The 24,313-nt window shown below is 43.5% G+C and overlaps 2 long non-coding RNA genes across 2 annotated transcripts in view; both read right to left on the bottom strand.

Annotated features, from left to right (window-relative positions):
- LOC144315129 (uncharacterized) overlaps positions 1-24,313 on the bottom strand; it is a 91,690-nt gene that overhangs the window by 37,090 nt on the left and 30,287 nt on the right. The gene's annotated exons all lie outside the window — the stretch shown is intronic.
- Positions 4,760-6,675, bottom strand: LOC144315128 (uncharacterized). Its single transcript, XR_013380906.1, has 2 exons — positions 6,387-6,675; positions 4,760-5,924 (listed from the first exon to the last, which is right to left on the bottom strand). It is a non-coding gene; the product is annotated as an uncharacterized LOC144315128 (long non-coding RNA).

Genomic DNA, 24,313 nt, shown 5'->3' with positions numbered 1-24,313 from the left:
TTTTTTTTGATGGACATAGTAGCTTAGCAACACATATTTACTTCCTGTTATAAAAAAAAAAATGAGTCCTATAAAATGAAGAGTTCCTGTATGGTGAATCACATATGCAGCTATGGTTTTCCTTTTACAATTATGTATAGAGCCCCAGGAAATAGAAGACGGTCAAGCCATTGTCTCGTAGGAAAAGTTAACATCAGTAATAGAGTGTAGTATAGAAATGAAAACACTGCAACAAGTCCACAATTCCAAGCAGAACCACCCCAGTGCAAATCAAGGAGCTCCTGGTGCTGGTTTTCAATGCCACAGCCATTTGGCACAGCTCAGAGAGCCTACCCAGCAGCAGAAAGAACTGGCTCCCAGCAGCTCATTTCATGAGGCCACAGCACATCACAGCTAGCAGGTGAGCCTAGGCCTCCCATCCCACACATCCCTCAGGCAGCATGCTGCAGTCACTGTTTTAAACTCCTATTTATTTGTTTGTTTTAAGATGCATATGACACAACATTTACCATCCTATCCACTTTTAAGTGTGGAGCTCTTAGTGTTAGATATGTTCACAATGTCATGCAGCCATCACCACCGTCCTTCTGCAGAACTTTCAACTTAGAAAACTGAAACCGTGCTCATGGAACGCTAACTCCCTATTCTCTCCCCGCAGCCCCTGGCCACCTCCATTCTACTTTCTGTGCTATGAATCTGACTTCTCCAGGTACTTCCTAGAAGTAGAATCATATATATTTATGCTTTTTTGATTGGCTTATTTCACTTAGCATACTGTCCTCAAGGTTGATCCATGGTATAGCAGGTCTCAGAATTTCCTTCCCTTTTATGGCTGAGTAATAGTCCATGTGTTGTATTTATTCTGTTCTATCTGTAGAATACTTGTATGCAGGCAGGGGTGTAAGAGTCTGGTTAGTAATTTGCCTGCTCCTCTCATCCCCATGGGATGAACTTGGTCCTAAGAACAGCATTCTGTGTCTATCACTAATGGGACCAGAGTATATCAAGAAGAAAAATCCTTTGTACAAAGTGAGACCAGAGGTTAGGCCGGGCATTCTTTTTTTTTTTTTTTTTTTTTTTTAGACCAGGCATTCTAAACAGGGGTCCAGAGCCCCGTATTGAGTCCAGGGCTGGGCTCCCAGAAGTGTGAGTTTCCTGAAACTTAAACCCAAATTGTACAATTGCCTTTGTCTTTTCCTGGGGCAAGAGCCCTTAGTTTTCATTATCTTTTCAAAGGGGTCTTTGACGCCAAAATGCTAAGTACCACTAGTCTCAACTGTATTTCATTAACATTAAACTGAGAATGGGATGAACTCTCATGGTTCCTTCCATCTCGGGGCACAGTTCCATGAGGATGGTGGTGCCACAGTCTCCCGGAGTACCTCCGACAGTGGAAACTCCATTGTGCACCGAGCCCCTAGAGCACCTGCTTGTAGAGCCAGCTGTGCTTCGTCTATGTAAGAAATCATTTCCGCAATAGTGGAAAATATTTAATATTCAAAACACTTTCACTAGGTTCAATTTCAAACTAATGTGGTATGGGAGGTAGAAAAGATACACGAAGCACAGTCCCTAATGTTGAGGAACACGAAATCATGCGAGAGACACAGAGCTTGAACACCACTGGCAAACACTAGGGATCACAGCACCGCCAGTGAACAACACAGATAGAAGCCAGATGTGTAGCATTGACCTCAATTTGCTAGAGGAATGTTCATAGGGTCACAGTCTGTTCGAAATCATGCTGCCCCAATGGAGAAAACTCCTATTCATGCGAAGATCTAGAAAGTCTAGCTTCTGATACAAGCTAGTATGTTTTCACTTCTTTCACAAGGAAAACCACATAACTGACCTCATCTTCCTTTAAAACTTGGCCACCAGGAAGCTCAGAGTCCTATTTCTTTCTCAACAGTGGTAACTCTTTAAGTCCAAATGATCTCCACGTATTTGCTTTATCGTCCCACCTTCTTCTCCCCTTCCCCACACTTAACCTTTAATTCTTGTTTTCTGTGATCTGGATTCTACTTTTGAGTTTATATTTCTTCCTTGGTGGTGTGTTTTCGCTGTGTACTGGCACAATGCTTTGAGTGAGACTTGTCTGTGGTACAGACGATAAACAGCCGGGGTGGAGTTAGGGACACAATTGACGTCTGCCAGGCTGGCTATCTTCTGCTTACCTCCAAGTAGACGCCTCACCCTTCTCCACCGTGCTCTGCATCTTTCTGCCAGGCTGGGGCGTGGCAGTGGCTCTGTCTTCTACCAAAGTCTCCAGCTCTTATCCAACAGTCTTCTCCTACACTCTTAGCTGGAGCTTTCTCCAGCTGGTCCCTCCCCTTGCGGCTTCGGTTCTAAGAATGGAGACAGCCCCTCCTGTCTTCTGCTGGCCTCGGGGTGCACCTGCCCCACACGGGCTCCCGTTGAGTGATGCCCATATCTAGGGAGGTACTGCCTGGGTGGCCTCCGCAGTGACACCAGCCGAGGGAGAGGTTGGATGGCGGCCGACAAGTCTATCAGAATGAGTTGGGGTTCTTGCCATCTCTCCCCCAACACAGAATGTTCCAGACACACTGCCTTCTGTGTATTTCTGTGAAAGCACCAACTCCTTCTTGCCTCTGAATCTTTACATGTTCCTTCCCCTTGTTCCATCTCAGCCTCCTCAATTACCTTCCACACACTCACGGTGTTCTACGAATGCCACCATGCAGACTTACCCACTGAACCATCAGTCTTGTTTCTGGGTCTGTCCCCTCTACTGAGCTGTAAGGGCAGGCTGTGTCTGATAATTTGTTGTGTTCTTTTTTTTTTATTATTATTCATTCATTCATTCATTCATTCATTTTTAGATGAGGGATTTTAAATTGCTTTTTTTTGTAAATTTATTTTTTATTGGTGTTCAATTTGCCAATATATAGAATAACACCCAGTGCTCATCCCATCAAGTGCCCCCCTCAGTGCCCATCACCCCCACCCCCTGCCCATCTCCCTTTCTACCACCCCTAGTTCATTTCCCAGAGTTAGGAGTCTCTCATGGTCTGTCTCCCTTTCTGATATTCCCCACTCATTTTTCTCCTCTCCCCTTTATTCCCTTTCACTATTTTTTATATTCCCCAAATGAATGAGACCATATAATGTTTGTCCTTCTCCGATTGACTTACTTCACTCAGCATAATACCCTCCAGTTCCATCCACGTCGAAGCAAATGGTGGGTATTTGTCATTTCTAAAGGCTGAGTAATATTCCATTGTATACATAGACCACATCTTCTTTATCCATTCGTCTTTCGATGGACACCGAGGCTCCTTCCACAGTTTGGCTATTGTGGACCTTGCTGCTATAAACATCGGGGTGCAGGTGTCCCGGCGTTTCACTGCATCTGATTCTTTGGGGTAAATCCCCAGCAGTGCAATTGCTGGGTCGTAGAACAGATCTATTTTTAACTCTTTGAGGAACCTCCACACAGTGTTCCACAGTGGCTGCACCAGTTCACATTCCCACCAACAGTGCAAGTGGGTTCCCCTTTCTCCACATCCTCTCCAACATTTGTTGTTTCCTGCCTTGTTAATTTTCACCATTCTCACTGGTGTGATTCACCATTCTCACTGGTAGCTCATTGTGGTTTTGATTTGTATTTCCCTGATGGCAAGTGATGCAGAGCATTTTCCCATGTGTTGTGTTCTTAACACTCGGTATTTAATAAATCGGGATGAATGGATGGATGAATGCATGAGTGCATACAAAGGCCTTGGCTTTTCCATCATGCAGTCCTGCCTCTGGACAGCCTCCTAAGCACTCGCCTGGCCAGGTCGTCCTCCTCCAGGGCCTGCTAAGCTTGCTGGAGCCAAGAGTAGGCCCGGTGCTGCCTGGTTAAGGTGCAGGGGGGGATGGGCTGTGTCCATGGAGGGCACTCAAGGGGGCATTCTTGAGAGGAACTGACAGAAAATAAAAGATGAGGAGGGAAGTGAAGGTCACTTGCGGGCATCCTAGGGAGACTGCTGGGCTTGACCCCAAGATAACTGAAGTCATGTGGGCTCCAAAGAGCAAGATGGCACACCAACTGTGGCCCAGGAGAAGGGAGTTTGGAAATGAATGTGGAATAAGTAGGAGGAGAAGGTGCTCTCAGGATGCGGTATCTGCTGAGAAGGTGGGAAGGGGGAGTTGAGCCATGAAAGAAGAAAGTGACCTTGGCATGTCACCTCAAAACTAATAGCTCTCATTCCTTTTGTCACCTCTGCAAAGTTTCTCCTCGCTCTGTGTAGCCATGACAACCTTGGCAAGTACTCTGAAGCACAAGGCTACAATAACAGGTGAATTTTGAGTGAAGTCAGTAGGCATCTTTAGCTGAGAATACAGCCTCTGGTATCATGAAACCCTCACTGGGAGTCCTGGTTCTGCCCCTCGTTTCCCATGTGGCCCTGGTCAAATGACCCAAACTTCAAAATGCAGTTCTGTCATCTGCAAAGTGGAGACAGCAATGGTAAAGTCTGCCTAAGGTCTAATGAGTGTTAGCTGCTTCTACGTGTAGAATGTACAGCCCACGACATGGCACATGATACAAATTTTACTGGCTTTATTTCATGGATGTGATTTTATGCATAATTTCTAAGATAAACCACCACAGGAAAATCACCTGAGATACTATGTAAATAAAATTCTACAAGTTCTACTAAATCTTACCATCATTCTCCATTTAAGAAGGGGAAAAAATGTGAGAGGGGCTTTAAATGCTAAGTCATAAACACTATATATGCTGTTTCACCTATTTTTTTAAAGATTTTATTTATTTATTCATAGAGACAGAGACAAAGAGAGAGAGGCAGAGACACAGGCAGAGGGAGAAGCAGGCGCCATGCAGGGAGCCCGACGTGGGTCTCCAGGATCACACCCTGGGCTGAAGGCGGCGCCAAACCACTGAGCCACCTGGGCTACCCCGTTTCACTTTTCTACAAGAGATTCCAGGTTTTGAATTCCCACCCCCGCTGGACCTGGGTTTAACCCTTTTCACACGTGATCCTAACTCCTCACAATGAGCTCTAAGCTCAGCAGAATTTTCCCCACTTTGAAGATGAGGAAACTGAAATGAGGGGACTGAGCTTTCTGAAGGCCACATGATTGGAAATGACAGAAAAGAAGGTGGGCCCAAAGGTCCCAGCCTGTCCTACAGAGTCCCTGTGCCTTCGCAAAGTGACATTTGCAGTGTTTCCAACATTACTTAGATGCAGTTGTTACAAGCACGTGAAACTCAGTGGCTGTGTCTATTAGGAAACACTTGTGTGTTTATGAAACGGAATTTGATGGTTAGCATTAGTGATGAATTTCAAACTGCCGACCTATGACATCCCCCGTGTGTCCAGAAATGTATTCTAAACTCCTCGTTGAAAGTTGAACATCCATCATGTAGGCCTCCTTTACCTACATGAGCCAGGCCTCTGCAGTATGCGGGGCACATTTGAGCCTCCACTGTCACTAGCCTGGGGTGATCGGCTTGCTGGGGGGACATCAGGGCTTGTGCCTGGCTCCGAACATCTCTAAAATTCTTGCCTCCGTATGTAATGTTTGGACCGCTCCCGAGCACCATCACCCGGCCTGTAGTACATCCTCAACACGTCCGCAGATACTCCAGGAGAGGTGGAGTGGAGCGCAAGAAGTGAAGCCCAGAAACAATTGAGCAGTAATAGTTTCAGCCCTACACAAGTGCTATTTTGGTATCTTGGCCTTGTACCTAACAAATGAATAGGAATTCTGAGTGGAAACATAGATGTCCATTAGTAGGAGAAATCCAGGAAGGGGAGGGCCCCTCCTAATGGCCCCTTCATTCTCAGCTACTCACTTGTTTGACCTTGTTCCTTCACAGGACAGGGTATCTCCTGGAGTACACTATGTCCTGGCCCAACTGCCACTTTCATTTCGCTTGTCCTTAAAATGTCCTACAGGAAAACGAAAGACTAATTATATGATTTATAGCTACATATTGTGATCTGCGTGCTCTTCACAACAAACCAGAGAGACACAGAAATTAAGTCAATTAGCCAGTGTCATGGAACTGGTGAAATCAAAACTCAAATCCAAGATCCAGTTGGTCTGACACCAAGTCCAGTGTGCTTTTATCTAGATCGATTTATCTATCTATCTTTCTTTCTTTCTATCTTTCTATCTAGATATAGATATAGCTATTTTTTAAATCACAGCCACCAGTGTCAGAAGCAAAACTGCATAGAGAAAATTTTGGAAAATACTGGGACAGGGTACTAGAGCAAGACAGACTCAAACACCCCCAAGTAGCAGCCCTATAAATGGCTGTTTTCATCTCCCTCATCGTACCTGCCCACCCTGCCCACTGCTGTGACCTTTGCGCCTTTCTGCTCCGGCAGCCACCCTCTTCAACAGACCTGCCAGTGTCAGGAGCCACAGGGATGTAGCAAGGGTCCCCTGGTATTGTCCCAAACCACAAGGAAACAGGAACAGAGTGTGACGGCTCATCCTCAACACCGCCACCTGGCCCCTTCCTGCTCCTGCCCAGCTCCACATGGTCCCAGACAGCCACTGGCCACATCCTGCCTGCGCTGTGAGGCAAAGCTCCATGTACTTATCATCTACTGGCTTCTCCCACGAGGCAAATATCTTTTCCTAGTTGACAGAAGGGCAAACTGAGGCTCATATATAGGAATACTGATTGAGCCCAAGTCACACGGCTGGTTCATGGAAGAGCAGGGAACTGTGACCGAATAAATGCTGCCCTTTGCTTATCTGCAGCTATCACACCAGCACACTGCAGGCCCAGTGCAGGATAATGGAGGCTCGAGGCACTGCAGAGGCGTGGTGGATGGGCCTGGGAAAGGGGCCCAGCTTTCCTGGCTTCCAGTCTGGACTCCTGCCATGGGACCATGCCACTCTCCCTCGAAAAAAGTCTGGAAGTGGACAGCTGATCTCACTAAACAAGACTGTCAGGTGTAGGGGTATTTTCCAGACGAATATTAGGGAAAAGGGGAAAAAAAAAAAGGTTCAGGTTAATGCAAAGATCTATGGCCCAAAACACCAAAAGGGAAAGTACGGTAATTCACAGCTTAAAAAGAAAACAAAGGAGGGAAAATTGAAACAAAAGCTATCTCATTGACAATCTGCCATTTCCTTTTTTCCAGTTGCTTTTTTTCCCTCTTGGGAAACTGGCATCTGTCTCTCCCATCACCAAACACATAACATGTAAAGACAAGGGCTTGAATCACTGGGTCTGATGAGGCATTAACAGAATGTGACTCTGGAGCCCAGATCACCTCCGTCCCCTGAAGTACACCAGACTGCCATGGCCAGGCAAGTGGTGTCCCACCTGCTTTGGAAGCGATTTATTGACACTTAGTGATTTAGACAAGGCCACAAGTTTCAAAACAGGCCTCTTTCCTGAATTTTATTGCCTGGTTCCATATTGTTTGACTAAAACTAATTAACTTACCACAATATTACTTACACTGAGTTTCCCTTTGGCAAAAGCAAGGTCAAAATGAGAGCTGAGAATTTAGCATGAAGTGAACAAATAAGTAAATAAACCAAAAAGAAGAAAAATCCACCCATAGGTCATTCACCTTTTTTAAAGTTTGGAAGAGAACTGCAAAACTTTCCTTTTTTTTTTTTAAAAAAAAAAAAAAGAGATTTTATTTATTTATTCATGAGAGACACAGAGAGGAGAGACAGAAAGGCAGAGACACAGGCAGAGGGAAAAGCAGGCTCCACGCAGGGAGCCCGACATGGGACTCGATCCCGGGTCTCCAGGGTCACACCCTGGGCTGAAGGTGGCACTAAACCACTGAGCCACCCAGGGATTCCCCTGCAAAACTTTCTTGAACTTGCAAAACCAAGCAAGCACTTAACAGGTGTCTTGTGACAAGGCAAATGGCTTCCATGCCATTTGGAAACAGGCATGAGTGATTCTTGGTTTTCTTTCCCAATGGCTGTCGCTAAAATGGACACACACAGCGCCCCCTCCCCGCCACCACCACCCCCACAGGCAGCCTTGACTGGTTCATGTCATCTGTTATCATACCAACAGTTGGTTTGGTGGGCTCAATTTCTAGGAACAGTCCCCAAGATCCCACACCCTAATGCCAGAAACTGTGAATGTGACAAAATACCATATCATGCTATGTTATGGGGCACAGTTGACCTTAAAAGGGGAGACCATCCAGATGGGTCAGTGTGGTCACATGGGCCCATAAAAGCAAAAAATGTTCTCTAGCTAGTGGAAAAAAAAGGAAAAAGGAAGGTAAAAGGAGACAGAGATGGAAGCCGGAGAAGGACCTGATATACCATCACTGGCTTGAAGATGAAGGAGACCACATGAGAAGGAAAGCAGGAAGCCCCTAGTTGTAGAGAGTGGCTGGGCTGACAGCAAGAAGACAGGACCTCAGTCCTCCAACCGAGGGGAACTGGATCCTGCCAACAACCTCACTGAATCTTCTGCAGAGCCTCTAGACAGGAGCCCAGACACAGACATCACAGCTTGAGCACAGTCCAGTGGAGCCCACCTAGCCTCCTGGCCTAGGGAACTGTGGCATAATAACAGGTTTGGTTTTCAGCCATTAGCCATTACATTCATGTTTATTATAGCAGCAAGAGAAAACTTATACAAGGGCAGATACCAAGAAAAAGAAAAAGAAAAAGAAAAAACAAACAAACAAACAAACCAGGGCCTCACTGTGGAAAGGAAAGAGAAAGGATGAGATTTTAGGCTAGGATTTTCAAATGGCCATTTTCTACCATTTCAGGTTCTGATCTGGTCAACCAGAGAACTAACAAGTAACTAGAGAAATCTCTTCTGAACCCTAAAAAGAGGGTTGGTTTGGGTTTTCCCCCTCTCAATTTAGTCCACAAATGCTTCCCTTTTTCCATTGACTTTCTTCCTTGTCACAGTCTGGGTCAGATTCAATTTATTTTCCTAGAGGCAGTCACAATAGTTACAAAAGAAATACTTCAGGGAAAGGTAATTTTTGAAGCTTACATTCTTCCTCTTCAAATCCTCTCCTTTCCTTGATGCTGAATCAATCTGAAGTAAAATTGACGTAAAGGAGGAAGATGGTTGGTTTCAGGAGCCTCATGAAATCTAAAATTTCAGATTCGTTCTCCTATAGTTCCTCCAAGGGTTCCTTTCTGCTGAAGCCAGCCAAGGACTTAACCTACTCCTCGCATTGATCCAAGCTTTCATTTCCCTCCAACAAATATTTTTTGAGGGTCTCCTGCCTGTGTTGGGCACGGGGACTAATGGGATTCACTCACAGCAGAGAATCTTGGCACAAATAATTCAAACACAACTACCTAACTGAGTTGGGACTTAGGCAAAAAGATCACAGAGGTGGGTAGCCTCAGTGTTACTGCCTCAGGGCAACCGAGCAGTAAAGTCTCTCACCCTACAGAAGAAGGCTGGCTACAGTGGATCTCAGCAAACTGCGGACTCGTCCCAAGCCTTAAGGTCATGGCACACCCACTCACTCCACATATCCTGTCGAGCCTTCTCTCTAGGCATGAGGCCATGGCCGCAACTAGAACGTCCTCCAGAAGTTTATACCCTGGTAATGGGCAGTGCTGGTCACAAAGGTGGCCTTGGAAAAAGAAAGCTGCTTGTTTAAAGATCCAGCCAAATAAAAGAATAAACCTTTCTTTTAAACTGAACTCTTTTAGAGACTGATCCAAAGATAGAACGTTTTGTATTTCTAGATCTCTCTTGTTTCTCCTTCTACCTTCCAGCTCATTCGTGTGGCCTCCCAAGACAGTCAACTCAATAAGTAGACTTACATTTTGCTTTCATTTACTAGAATTGGGGGAGGGGAGAACATCCAGTGGAGATGGAATTATAGTCCCAGCAAAGGGACTGGTGTGACAGTGATGCCTGCCCCCACTGCCACTGTCTACTGCTCAGTTAATTTCCCACCTGAGGCAGTCAGGCCATCATTGATGAGCTCAAAAACTGCTTTTTTTTAATTAATTTTTTTTTTGAGAGAAAGAGAGAGAGAGCATGTACATGTGAGGGGCAGAAGGAGAGGGAGAGAATTTTAAGCCGACTCCATACTAAGCATGGAGCACAATACAGGGGAATCTCACAGCCCTGAGATCGTGACCTGAGCCAAAATCAAGAGTCAGACTGAGCCACCCAGACACCCTGGAGACTACTTTATATATATATATATATAAATGTATTTTTTATTGGTGTTCAATTTGCCAACATATAGAATAATACCCAGTGCTCATTTCGTCAAGCGCCCCCCTCAGTGCCCGTCACCCAGTCACCCCCACCCCCCGCCCACCTCCCTTTCCACCACCCCTAGTTCGTTTCCCAGAGTTAGGAGTCTTTCATGTTCTGTCTCCTTTTCTGATATTTCCCACTCATTTTTTCTCCTTCCTGTAGACTACTCTTTAATGGAAACTACTTCCCGAAGTCTCCAGAAAACAAATCTATACAGCTATTGTTTTCAGAGGGTCTCTTTCTCTTTATTTCTCTTTATTTTTCAGCTTGTTTATCACATGGGGATGATATTCTAGATCTTTCTTCAGGGACTGCTTACAATGATGAGAAATATTAATATAGAGTACCTAGCACAGTGGCTGAAACACCGACAACCACTATATGGTAGGTTTTGTGCTATTGTGATTTGTCACAATTATGATCATTCCTGACTGCCTTCTGAGTATCTGAACCTAGGTGGTCCTCAAACTCAACATGTCTAAAATCCATCTCACTCACACTCGATTAGTCCAAGATATTATCCTTTTTCTGCCTAGACAACAGCCAAAACCATATAGCTTATCTCTCTTTCCCTATTTCTACCCCAGTACAAACCATCCTTTTCAGTGTGTTCTACAACTTAAATCTGGTCATGACGCTGTCTTCACTAAAGCCCGTCAGTGATTTTCCACTATGGACAAAACAGTGCCCAATTCCTTGATACACCAAAATGCTCTTGGTAGCCCCTTCCTACACTTCCAGCCTTGTCCACTGCCACCTACCACCATGACCTACATCTAGCCCCTCTAACCTTCCGGCTATTCTTCAGATGTGCCACTCCTTTGCATTCCTCCATGCTTTGCAAATAGCTGCTTCTATTTAGAATGCTTTTCCCACACTTTCCCACTTGGAAAATTTGCCCCTCAAGAGCTAACTCAAATATTCCTCCAAGCTGAAGCCTTCAGATATCTGGATCTCAGATATGTGGATCAAAATGAACTCTCCTTCCCTTATATGCATTTTCTAACAGCTTAATTGAGATATAACTTACATGTCATAAAAATTCACCTATTTACAGTGTACGACTCAATGGTTTTCAGTACATTCATAGAGTTGTACAACTCTCACCACAATCTAATTTGAAAACATTTCCATTATCCTAAAATAAACCTTATGCCCAGCAGCAGGGCACTCCCCGCTCTGCCCCAGGCAACACTAATCTACTTACTGTCTCTACAGACTTGCCTATTGTGGATAGTTCATATACACAGAACCATTCGATATGTGAGATCATATAATATCTTTTATGACTGGCTTCTTTACCTGAACATAATGTTTTTAAGGCCTTTTCATGTTATATATGTGTCACTTCTTCATTCTGTTAATTGCTGAGTAGTACTCCATTGTATGGATATACTAATTTTACTCATCCATCCATCACGTGATGGACTTTTGGGTTGTTCCCCTTCAGAACTATTATGAATAATGCTGCTGTGAACTTTTACGTACAAGTTTGTGTGTCCCCTAGCATTTTGTACACAATTCCATTATAACATTGTCCATGTTGTCTTAAAATTATTTTTCTATTCCTCTCCATTGAATTATAAAATCTGCTAGGACCTTGTCACTCTTAGAAACGGCCATATCCTGGGGTGCCTGAGTGGCTCAGTCAGTTAAGTGTCTGCCTTCAGCTCAGGTCATAAGCCCAGGGTCCTGGGATTGAGCCCCGCATCAGGCTCCATGCTCTACAGGGAGTTTGCTTCTCCCTCTCCCTCTGCCCCTCCCCTTGCTTGTGTGCTTGCTTGTGCTCTCTCTCTCTCTCTCTCTCTCTCAAGTAAATAAATAAAATCTAAAGAAAGAAAGAAATTGCCATATCCCAAACAAATCTGACAAGTGGATGAATGAATGGAGCTAATAACAAGTGGATACTCTTTTTTTTTTTACTAGCCTTCATTTTTGGGGGGTATTTTTAGGTTTTACAGTGGATATCCTTTTAGGCAAGGTAAAGCATGCATGATTGTATTTATTTTCAAATAACTAAAAGTTTTAGCAATAAGCCAGGAAGGCAGTGGCAAAGTAGGAAGAGAATAATCCTAAACTCAACATTAAATAGGTGACCTCAGCAACACCTTCCATGTGCACGCATGTGGATACTGCTTATGACTTCCTTTGTCTTTCATAAGATCATCTCATTTAACAACATGAGGCTACCATGAAAGGATGCTCTGGAAGTGAAGTGTGCCTGGGTCAGCGCCCACTCCCCAGCAGACCCTGGGGAAACTGAGGCTGCTCCTGCCTGCCTGCTGTGCAGGATGCTGAGCATTGCCCTAAGCCACGCAGCGGGAAGGAGCCAAGGCATCCAGGATCCCAGCCATCGAGGATCCCAGCTCTTCTCTCCCCACACCCACCACTCTCCTTCAGTTCAGTGTCAAGACCCACATTATTCTAATCCCATATTTTCCATCCCCTGAGGGGCATGGGACATCGCTACCTACAAGAAGCCACTATAGGCCACACTTCCTTGGAGCTCATGCAAAAAGCCAGCAGGGTGGCCTGTCTGGAGGTGGAAATAGAAGGGCTGTCCCCAGACACTCAAGACAAGCTCCAGTGGCCAGAAGAGCACTCGATGAAGAAGCCGTCTCTCTGGATTTTCCTGTTGAATCATCTGGACAAATCATAAAAACTCCCATGGGCTTATATCCAGACTGGCCTAGAGTTCACCTCCAGGGGGAATATGCTTTATCCTCTACTGAGGATACAGTAGAAATACCAAAGCACATTCAAGGAAGAGAGCAGGAACCTAGTTGGCACAATTCAGAGCCCCCTACAGACTGTCTGGACCTCTGAGTGTCTCCCCACCCTCTGACCCCATGCACCCAGACCACAAGATGACATTGCCTGGCTGGACAGAACCTTCTGAACTTCAATGGCCCCAGAAGTTCAGAAGGTTCCTGGTGACAGCTCAGGATGCACAGACCCTAAAATAACTGAGTAAGAGGTGGGTGCTATTTCTAAAAAGTACAGCCTGTTCTGTTTTGGATGCCAGTGGATTATGTCATGTTATCTGTTCCCATCACAAAGGGATGCTTCTCTGGCCTTCAGAGTACCGGCTGCCAACGCCTACCTCACTAAGTGGTTCCTGCATGTGCTGAGGCCAGGAATACAAACTAGGTGAAAGGTAGGAGTTTCACCTGAGATCCCAAGTGAAGGATATTTGAAAACATTTAATCAAGAGAACAGGCGTTCCAAGTGGACATGTTTGCTGTGTGGGAGAAGGCACCGAAACCCTGAAACTCATAGGACTCCCAAGTGACCTGCAAGGGTGGAGGACAGAGGCTCATTCCCAGGCAAGGAGAGTAGATCTTTTGCCCTGAAGCATATGACAGGTGGCATCAATGGAGGGGAAGTGGCAAAGCCCTTCTGCCCACTGTGCCAGAAGTAAGGGTGCAGTGTCCGACTCCAGCTTCCCATCAAGGAGAAAGAACGTATATGACCCAAGACTACCAACCACAAGCTGGAAGTGGTTAAGAACCAACTCAAAGCTCAGGCTGCCTGGTTTTGGATCCTAATCCTGCCACTTTCTAACAGCATGCCTTGGGCAGGAGACCCAAACCATCCTTTTGCCCCTACAGAAAGAAGTCAATGTTCATATCCAGTGTGTGTTAGTGTCATAGGGACAAAATGAACCAATATTAACATTTTAAACCTTTTTTAAAGGGCTGACACATAAGAAGTAGATGTGTTTTAACATAAATTTAGAAGTTAGATTGCCATCCTGACTCCAGAAGGACTTTCATCTAACTATCATACACTGTTGCATTTCTGTGCTGATAAAACCCCAGTGTTGGAAATCTATTCACAAATCAACTGTTCTAAGACTAGGGGACTAAAGATACCATGAGGGATGCAGATTTTTAAATGGCTTTTTTTTTAATCATATAAAACAAAGGCAGAGGTTGACCTTGTCAACAGAGGTTAGGTCATGTATTCAGCCCCTTCCTTTCTAACTATTAAAAAGCAAAAGAATGCTTGTGGTTTGGGGAACTCTACTAAAAGTAGGCTTGGGAGGCACCTAAGTGGCTCAGTGGTTGGGCGTCTGCCTTTGGCTCAGGTCATGATCCAGGGTCCCGGGGTCGAGTCCCGAATCCAGCTGCCAGCAGGGAGCCTGCTTCTCTCTCTGCCTATGTATCTGCTTCTCTCTGTATCTCTTATGAATAAATAAATAAAAATATTTAAAAATAAATAAATAACAAAAGTAAATTTGGGCAGAGGGAGAAAAGAGTCTTTTTTCTTAATCCTCAAATATTTCAAACTACATAATAAATGTCAGAAATGGTTATAATTGTCAGTCTCAGGACTCCTGGGTGGCTCAGCGGTTGAGCGTCTGCCTTCGGCTCAGGGCGTAATCCCAGAGTCCTGGGATCGAGTCCCACGTTGGGTTCCCTGCATGGAGCCTGCTTCTCCCTCTGCCTATGTCTCTGCCTCACTCTCTGTGTCTCTCATGAATAAATAAATAAAACCTTTAAAAAAAAGATTTATAATTGTCAGTCTCTATCTGGAACAGAAAGAAACCTTCACTGTGCCAGTGGAAGATAGGAACATCCTTGTGTCTAAAAATGTCGCATACTCTGTGACCCGTTTCAATGTTTGGGGGGAAATTTTTTCATTCACTACAAAATAGAAATTTAGCTTTTCTATTCGGGGACACATTATGAGCCAAATTTCAACTCTGGGCCGTGGGATGCATCTGTGAAAACAGACTCTCCCACCTGGACCTGCCAAAGCCTGGAGTGTGTGCGGCTGTCACCATCCGTGGAGTGAAGGGATGGGGATGAGGCAGGCCTGGGGATGAGACTCCACTCATAAGCGGGGACTGAGCATGGCTTCACTGGCACTGAGAAATGAGCCTCAGACACAATGGTAGTTCTGACTCCAAAAGCTGCTAGATGACACGCTATCTTCCCATTCCTTCCCTCACTCTTTATTATTTTGTTTCACTAAATGTGTATGGCCACAGGATTCCCACCTCAGAAATGCTACCTGCCACCTGCAATGGTAACTTTTCCAGGATTTGGATGTTATCTGTGCTGGGACATGCCTCTTACTTATTACCATTTTAAGACATTTAACGAGAGAAACAGGAATATGTGTTTTTCTCAAGAGAAACATCTCAGGACCATAAAACCAAACACATATGCAGAGGAAATGCCTGTTAGGTTTCAAGAAATAAAAATGAACAAGAATATTTTAAAATCATGAGGAAAATAACCCTAGGTTTAGAGTAGGTGTGACAGGGCTTTCATTCCAAATCAGTAAGAGCAAAATAAACATTAAATAATATTCTTTACCTTATTTTACACAAAGCACACATACACAATGGGTAGGAATTCATTCCTCATTTAACAAACACCTATTTGACACCTGCCATGTTCTGAGAATTGAGGCTCCATCAGTGAATTCCAGGGATAAATAACTCTGCCCTCTTGGTGCTTACCTTTCATGGAGGAGGAAGACAATAAGCAAGTGAAGTATATGGAATATTGGACAGTGCTCAGTGTTCTTGAGGAGAATAAAACAGGGAAGTGGCTTTCTACAGGCAGGGAGAGAGCCTTCCCTAAAAACTGAATCCTGCCAGAACCCTGAGCTTGGACTTTCCAGAATTCAGATTTGTGAAAAAATTAATTTTTAAAAAAGATTTACTTATTTATTTGAAAGAGAGAGTGAGAAGAAGGGCAGAGGGAGAAGGAGAGAGAAACCTAAGCAGATCCGGAACTCAGCATGGAGCCCGATACAGGGCTTAATCTCAGGACTCTGAGATCCTGAAACCAGGAGTCAGACACTTAACGAACTGCACCCACCCAGGCACACACCCCCAAAATATATTTCTGTTGTTTAAGCCACCCAGTGTGTGGTATTTTGTTGTGACAACCCAAGCAGACTTGAGTTGGATACCAAGAAGGTGGAGACTAGTGTAGCAAATACCTAAAAATGCAGACACAGCTTTGGAACTGGGCAGTGGGTAGAGATTGAAGTTTAAATTGCCATAAAGGGATTATTGGTAGAAATGTGGATGCTAAAGGCAGTTCTGGTGAGATCTCAGAAAGAACAGAGGGGAGTTGGAAAGAGAGCCTCCATCTTCTTAGAGAATACATAAATAATCATTACCGGAATGTCAGCAAATGAGGAACAGATTATTGGAAGTGCCATCCTTGTTATAAGGTGGCAAAGAACAAGGCTGAATTATGTTCTAGTGTTTTGTGGAAAGTAGAACTTGCCAGCAATGAAATTAGACATTTAACTGGGGATATTTCTAAGCAAAGTATTGAAGGCGTGGTATGGTCTTCCCTTATCACTGAGAGTAAAAGGTGAGAGGAGAGAGAGATAAATTGAAGCAATATATTAAGGAAAAAGGAACCAGAACTTGAAGATTTAGGAAGTTCTCTGCCTATCTATAATGCAAAAAAAAATGAGAAGAAAGTGTTCTCTTCAGAACACTAGGGTGTGGTTGAAACACCATTTGATAAAGAGATCAGTATGGGTGTGAAGCATGAATTTGATCAGCCCCCTTAGAAGAAGCCAGGAAGAGATGGGATTAGACCAATAGAAATACTGCCAGGACTAGGGAAAGATATGAAAGGGGAAATGAAGGAAGGCTGTTGGACTTCTTGCATTCTACAGGACTAGACAATACTGCTATTTGGCTGCAAATGCTCACATGCTTTCTCCAAGAAAAGGGAACAATGACCCCAAAGGTGATTCAGAGATCTTTCAGGGTGTCCCCATCTCAGTTTCAAAGGATGTGGCCACCACTGTGGTTAACAACCTGAGCTGCCACCAGCCAGAGCCTTGTGGGTAGGACTCCTACCCAGCAGTGCAGCACGAGCAGGAACCCCTCTCTGGGGCCATGGGATGGGCCAGAAGGCAGACCAATGAATCAAAGATTATTTTTGTGCCTCCAGATCTAATGGAATTTTCCTTGCTAGGTTTTGGTCTTACTTGGGACCTGCCCCTTCTTTCTTTTAGATTCCTCCCTTTTGGAAAGGGAATGTCTATCCTATGTTGTCCCACCACAGTATTTTGGAAGCACTTAACTTGTCTGGTTTCACAGGTGCACAACTGGGAAGGAATTTGGCCTCAGGATGAATTATATTTCTAGTCACACCCATACCTGATTTACATGATATTTAGCTGATATAGACTTTGGGATTTATAGATGATGTTGGGATGAGTTAAAATTCTGGCAGTTGTTGGGATGGAAAGAATGTATTTTTTTCATGCAATAAGGACATGAATTCTGGGATCCCGGGGCAGAATGTCATGGCCTGAATTGTGTCCCCTCCCCCACAAAATTCATATTGAAGCCTTAACCCAGTGTGGCTGTATGTGGAGATGGGTCTTTGGATGGTAAGTGAGGTTGAATGAGTTCTTAAGGGTGAGGTGCTCATCTGATAGGATTAATGTCCCTATAAGAGATACCAGAGTGTTCTCCCCTTCCGGTCCCCTTCTCTTCCTTCTGCCCATGCTCAAAGCAAAGGCCACGTGAGGATAAAGCTACCATCTACAAGCCAAGAAGAGAAGCATCACCAAAAACCAAACCCTACTGGAAACTTGATCGTCCCCTCCAGCCTCTGGAACTGAGACAATTAATTTCTGTTGTTTAAGCCACATACTCTGTGCTATTTTGTTATGGCATCCCAAGCATACTAAGGCAGGCTTGGACATAGGAACATGCCTACTAGGTTTGGGGAAAAGCAAGGTGGTCAGTGGGACTCAAGCAGAGTGAGAGAGAGGGAAAGTGGTAGAAGTAAGGTCACAAAGAAAACAGGGGTGAGACCACGTGGGGCTCGGAGGGCTCATTCGTCATTCATGAATCTCTAGTGAATTGTTATAATCCACACATAGTGCTAGGGATATAATAGTGAACAAAACCCTCCGGTACTAACAAATAATCACATAAATAAATGTGAGTAAGTTGTACCAATTAATGGGGGCATCAGAAACGTCTACCTGAGGACAAAACACCAAGATCTGGGGATTACTAAGATTTAATCGGGGAAGGAGGGATGAAGATGTAAAGGACAGAAGAGCATCTCAAGCAGAGGGGAAAGCTTGTGTAAAGGCCTGAAGTATGTGGACACCAGTGGTTCCAGAGCTGAAAGATGCCCACATGACTACTGAGCAAAGCAGAGATTCACGTGCCAGGGGCAAGTGGCATAAATATATCTAGAACAAAGGCTGAACCTGATTTAACAGGGCCTGGTAAACTACGCTTAAAGATTTTGAACTTTAGATCAAGAGGAGGCCAGGAGGATTTTAAGTTAAAGAGGGACATAACTTTTCCATGTGCATTTTTAATGACAAATGGATTATAGGAGGAAATATGAAGCAGCAGAGCCCTTCTGGGAGGCTTTTGCAGAACGTCCAGATGAGAGGTCCCAGCAGGTGGGTCCGGGGCAGTGGTTATTATATGTTACCTGAAGCCATCCATAAGTGCTCTCATGCAATTCAGAAGCCCAACCATAAAGCAATGAAATACATCATAAATGCAAAGGAGTGAGCAGGGCTGAATCAACAGGCCCCAGGTCTAAAAGCAAGCTGGACAGAGAATTCAGTGTTATTGAAGACAGTGAGGGGAGTAAGGTCCCCTCTAATAGTGAAAGGAACAGAGGAGAAAAAAGAAAAAAGCTGATGCCTACTACTGCCTGGTCAGAAGCTTTGAGCAACCTGCAGGCTCAAAAGGACAAAGGGACACAGACAGAGCCTCACCAGCAGTAACTGAGCCAAGCTGTGATCAGATCTCTGATATCTCCAAATCACTGCAGGACCAAAGTTCTCAAGAACCCTACTGAGCCTGGCTCTGATCTGGGGACCCCAGAGAACTGGTAGAGGAAATATCAAAAACATGCCAAACTAAATTTAGTTTATAGAACATAAATTATGTGTATTTATAAAGGATGTATATTTAGGATGCTTATAAAATGCAATAACTTCCATCTTAAAAGTATAAGAGAGGCACCTGGGTGGCTCAGTCAGTTGGGTGTCTGACTCTTAATTTTGCTTCAGGTCATGATCTCAGGGTCATGGGATCGAGCCCCATGTTGGACTCTGTGCTCAGTGGGGAGTCTGCTTGAGATTCTCTCTCTCCCTCTGCCCCTGCCCCACACGCTCATGCTCTCTATCTCTCTCTCTCTCAAATAAATTGATAGATAAAATCTTTTTTTAAGTATAAAAAATTCTTTTTACAAAAAAGAATTTAAGTATAAAAAATTCTTTTTACAAAAAATTCTTTTTATAAAAAAAAAGAAAAGACAAAAACAGTAAGAAACGAAACATGAACAACTGGGTATAAGTAATCAAAAGTCTTGAAAATGAAAAAGATAGTCATTGGTACAACAACAAATAAATAGGATAAACTATAGCCTACACAGAACCAAAGAGACAATAAGCGACAAAGAAATAGTCCTGAGGAACGCAAGGCCTGTACTCTTTAAAACTGTCAAAGGCAGGGTGCCTGGGTGGTTCAGTCTGTTAAGCATCTGCCTTTGGCTCAGGTTATGATCTCAGAGTCCCGGGATCGAGTACTGTGTTGTGCTCCCTGCTCTGCAGGGAATCTGCCTCTACTTTTGCCTCTCCTCCCACTCATGTTCTCTCTCTCTCTCTCTCGAACAAAATCTTTAAAAAAGAAACTGTCAAAGACAGGGACCTTAAAGAAAGGGAAGGACTGAGGAATTATTCTAGACTCAAGACAATGGAGGAAACATGACACCTAAATGCACCATGCGTTTCTGGATGAGATTCTGGACCAGAAACAAAAAAAGCAGACACTGAAACATCTGGCAAAATCTAAATGGGATCTACGGACAGTACAGCAGTGATTTATTAATATTGATTTCAGCGCTGAGTTCGAAGTTATTTGGTGGTTATGCGGTAAAGTGTTGGGGAATTGCATCCCAGAATATTTGGAAGTTATAGGGCATTGTGTGCAGTTCATTTTCAACTGGTTCAGAAAAACATTAATGATAATCATTAGGAAGAGTCAGAGGTGGAGGGTAAGGGACAAGAGTGAAGGGGATAAAAAGGTACAAACTTTGTCGTAAAATAAGTAAGTCCTGGGGATATAATGAACAGCATGAAGACTAAAGTTAACAGTACTGTATTGTATATTTGGAAGTTGCTAAGAAAGTAGATCTTAGTAATTCTCATCACAAGAAAAAAATGTAACTATACAAAGTGATGGTTGATAACTTTTGGTAATCACTTTACAATATATACATACATGAGGTCATTCTAGTGTATACTTTAATACCATGTTGTATGTTAATTATGTCTCAATAAAACTGGGAAAAAATCATTATGGAGAGAGGAATGATGACAGAGCACAAACAGTGAAATATTAATGGGTGCAGAATTGGGCAGGGAGATTTGGGAGTTCTTTGCACTGTGCAATTTTCCTGGAACTTCTTAATTATTTCAAAATAAACTATATTATAAATAAGAGTCTCATCAGTATATCCTCAAGCAGAAATAGTGGATTCTTCATACCAACATTTCTTAATGAAACCAGAAAATACTTGTCTTACTACTTTAAAACTATTTCTAAAACCCAGAAATAGTACTTCACTGCTCTTAGGAAAGAAAGAAAGAAAGAGAAAGAAAGAAAGAAAGAAAGAAAGAAAGAAAGAAAGAAAGAAAGAAAGAAAGAAAGAAAGAAGAAAAACAGAAAAGAAAGAAAAGAAAAGAAAAGAAAAGAAAAGAAAAGAAAAGAAAAGAAAAGAAAAGAAAAGAAAAGAAAAGAGGGGCACCTGGGTGGCTCAGTGATGGAGTGCCTGCCTTTGGCTCAGGTTGTGATCCTGGGGTCCTGGGATCAAGTCCCACATGGGGCTTCCCTCAGGGAGCCTGCTTCTTCCCCTGCCTGTGTCTCTGCCTCTTTCTGTGTGTGTCTCTCATGAATAAATAAATAAAATCTTTAAAAAAAAAAAAAAAAAGGAAGGAAGGAAGGAAGGAAGGTAGGCAGGTAGGAAGGAAGGAAGGGAGGGAGGGAGGAAGAAAAGAGAAAGAAAAAAGAGAGAGAGAGGCCCAACTAGGCTTTATCTCAGGAAAAGAAAAAAGATCGCTGTCCATGCACATCAATAATGAATTGACTTTTGTCTATTCATCCCTCAGAAGGCAAAACCTCCATAAAGAGTCAGGAAGGTTTGACTATCATCTGACTAAAGTTAAGATGTGGGGAAACTGAACTGAAACTGAAAACTTATGGTTTTCAGTTAATTCACATCTTTTTTTTTTTTTTTTTTGGCTCTTGTTTTTTAAAAGATATAGTTGTTTCAAATTAGCAATAAAAATGAACCTTTATTAAGTGCTTACTATATGAATAAAGTGTTCACGTAACTTACTTTCCTCACAGAAATTATAGGGAAAATTAAAGGCAGAGATTTAACATCACAAGAGCAGGATACAGTTTAAAGTATTCAATAGCCTACATGTGGTTCATGAAGTTAGGTGCTTCAGTCTCTGTTGTTGTTTTTCCTTCTGTGATAACAGAGAGACGGCGGATGGCACATCTGAAGAGTGACATGGGTAAACGCAAGCACTTCCTGAGGAAGTGACGGGATGGTGGAGAGTCTGGGAAACGAGGTCTTGGAGCATGAGTTCAAGGAAGTGAAGGTGTTTATACTAGAAAGAGGCAGTTTCAAGGAAACAAGAACTGCTTTCAAATCCCCAACAAGACCAAGCATGGAAACGGGATTACATTATTCTGAGTAGTTCAAAAGGACAAGCTCTAACCAATAAATGAAATTCTTATGATGTAAGATCTGGGACAAAAAAAGAAAAAGCACCAACGATTCAAGCTGTCTGATACAGAGTGGGGGCTGCCCTATGAATACCAGCGCTTTGGAAAAGTGATTTCTCAGTTACATAAAAAATTATACCAGATGATATCACATGGCTATTCTAAGTCTAAACTGCTATTACATCTGTAAAATTACAATCACTTTGATTCACTACACTTACTAGTGAATACTGAAACACTTACTTTATATATAAATCTCAGAAATATACCTGTGGTGAGGTCAGTCTGCATATTTATGAACTTCAAACACACAATAGACTGAGTGAGGAGGAAATGCTCTTATTGAATTAATGATTCATCATTTGGCAAAGAATGGGCCTTTTTTTTATTGATTTACTTATTTATTTATTTAAGGTTTTATTTATTTATTTGAAAAAGAGAGTGCACAGACATGAGAGGAGGACAGAGGCAAGGGAGAAGGAGAAGCAGACTCCTTGCTGAGCAGGGAGCCTGACATGGGACTCCATCCCAGGACCCCAAGATCATGACCTGAGCCTTAAATAAGTAAGGCATTTAACCAACAGAGCCACCCAGGCGCCCCAAGAATGATCCTTTTTGAAGGCTCTATTTCTTATAGAACTATATTTAAAGTCTATAAAAATAAGTGTGTGTTCAGCCACATAATATTTATTTCTTGTACATCCTTATTAAACATATATGTTTAAAATCACCATATCCATTCCTAAGCTTTAGTTCTATTCTCTACTGGGGATTTAAGAGCTCTCATAAAAGAGGTACTTTAGAGAAGGTGGGGCACTGCTCAGGCAAGAAGAGCCCCTGTCCTCAGCCTCAGGAAGACCCGGGCAAGACTGAATCCACCCATGGGGTAACAATTCTGCTTCAGATCCTAAGCACAGTTTCCCCCTCCCACACATATACCCATGTTCTCCAGAGAGGTAGGCATGACCTACACAGAGTACAGAAGAAAAACTCAAAGGACCTAAGTGTGCCAAGAAGGGCCCTTTTTTTTTTCTTTTATGAGTCAGCGGCAGTTCAAATACATGCTTTGGCTTAACTCATTGGAATGCACCTCAAGACATGGCCAGCAGTCTGCTGGAAGGGGGCAGGAGGAGGCCCCCCGGTATGTGGTTCTTTACCTTAATTGAGGGTGGTGGTCATCTGAATATACGTGTTGATAATACTGAATAGAACTACACACACACACACACACACACACAGAGGCTCATAAAAATTGATGAAATCTGAATAAAATACTTGATTAACAGTTTTATACAAGGCCAATCTCCTGGTCGTGATATTGTACTAAAGCCATACAACCTAATACCCTGAAGGTCAAACAGGGCTCGGTACTATTTATGCAACTTCTTGGGAGCCTACAATTATTTAAAAATAAAAAGAAAAAACAAAAGGAAGGAGGAAGAAGAAGATGACCCTTTGGTCACTCACCTCAAAGCCAGGGAAGAAGAGGGAAATATGAAACGAAAAGGAAAGAAAACCCCATAAGAACTGGACTGCCTCTTTCTCGGATCCTTTGTTTGCAAAAAGTTTCTAACTGGACTCCTTTCTCTAGTCTTGTCTCCTTTAATTCCATCTTTCTCTTGGATATCAGATATACTTTTTTAAAAGTATATCTGTCAAGCTTGCCCATCATTAACAGGGCAGGGCGCCTTGGTCTCCTCCACCCCACAGATTTGGCCATCCAGGGATGCCTGAGCTCACCCTGCCTTTTAACACCAGTTCTAACTGAGCTCACACCAGTGGCACTGCCCAGTATACCCTTTCCTTCCTCCTTCACCTCATCCTTCCTCCTCTTTCAAACACCAGGTTTGGCTGAACCAAACATTGTGAGGGCATTTCAGCACCCCTTCCTCAATTCTCCACATTGTTTTGCAATGATAAGTCCATGTCTGGTCCCCCCTGGACTGAGAGCTTCTCTGGACCTGTAGTGCCTGACAGAGTGCCTGTCACAGAGTTGGCATGCAACAAATCTATGTTCAGCTTACCTGACCTAGAAGACAGACATCCTGGCCACATTTTTCTTGGAAGTGATTCCTTCACATCCAAAACTTGGAGACAGGGCAAGCAGCCTTTTCCCAAGAATGTGAAAAGGCAGTCAGAGAAAGCACTGTGCTGAGAGTCAATGGAGACCAAAAGGAGTGTGGGACGTAGCATTGGGTTGAATCAGAAGGAGGCTGTGGAGGCCGAAATGGTGCAGCTGTGGCATAGCTCTTGGCCAGGATGGGCAAGGTGGTCAGCACAGGACAGCAACCAGCCACATGGCCAAGGAGAGGGCTCCT

The sequence above is a fragment of the Canis aureus genome, chromosome 6 (genome assembly GCF_053574225.1).
Source record: "Canis aureus isolate CA01 chromosome 6, VMU_Caureus_v.1.0, whole genome shotgun sequence".
Lineage (NCBI taxonomy): Eukaryota > Metazoa > Chordata > Mammalia > Carnivora > Canidae > Canis > Canis aureus.
This window is presented reverse-complemented; position numbering and strand designations above follow the sequence as displayed.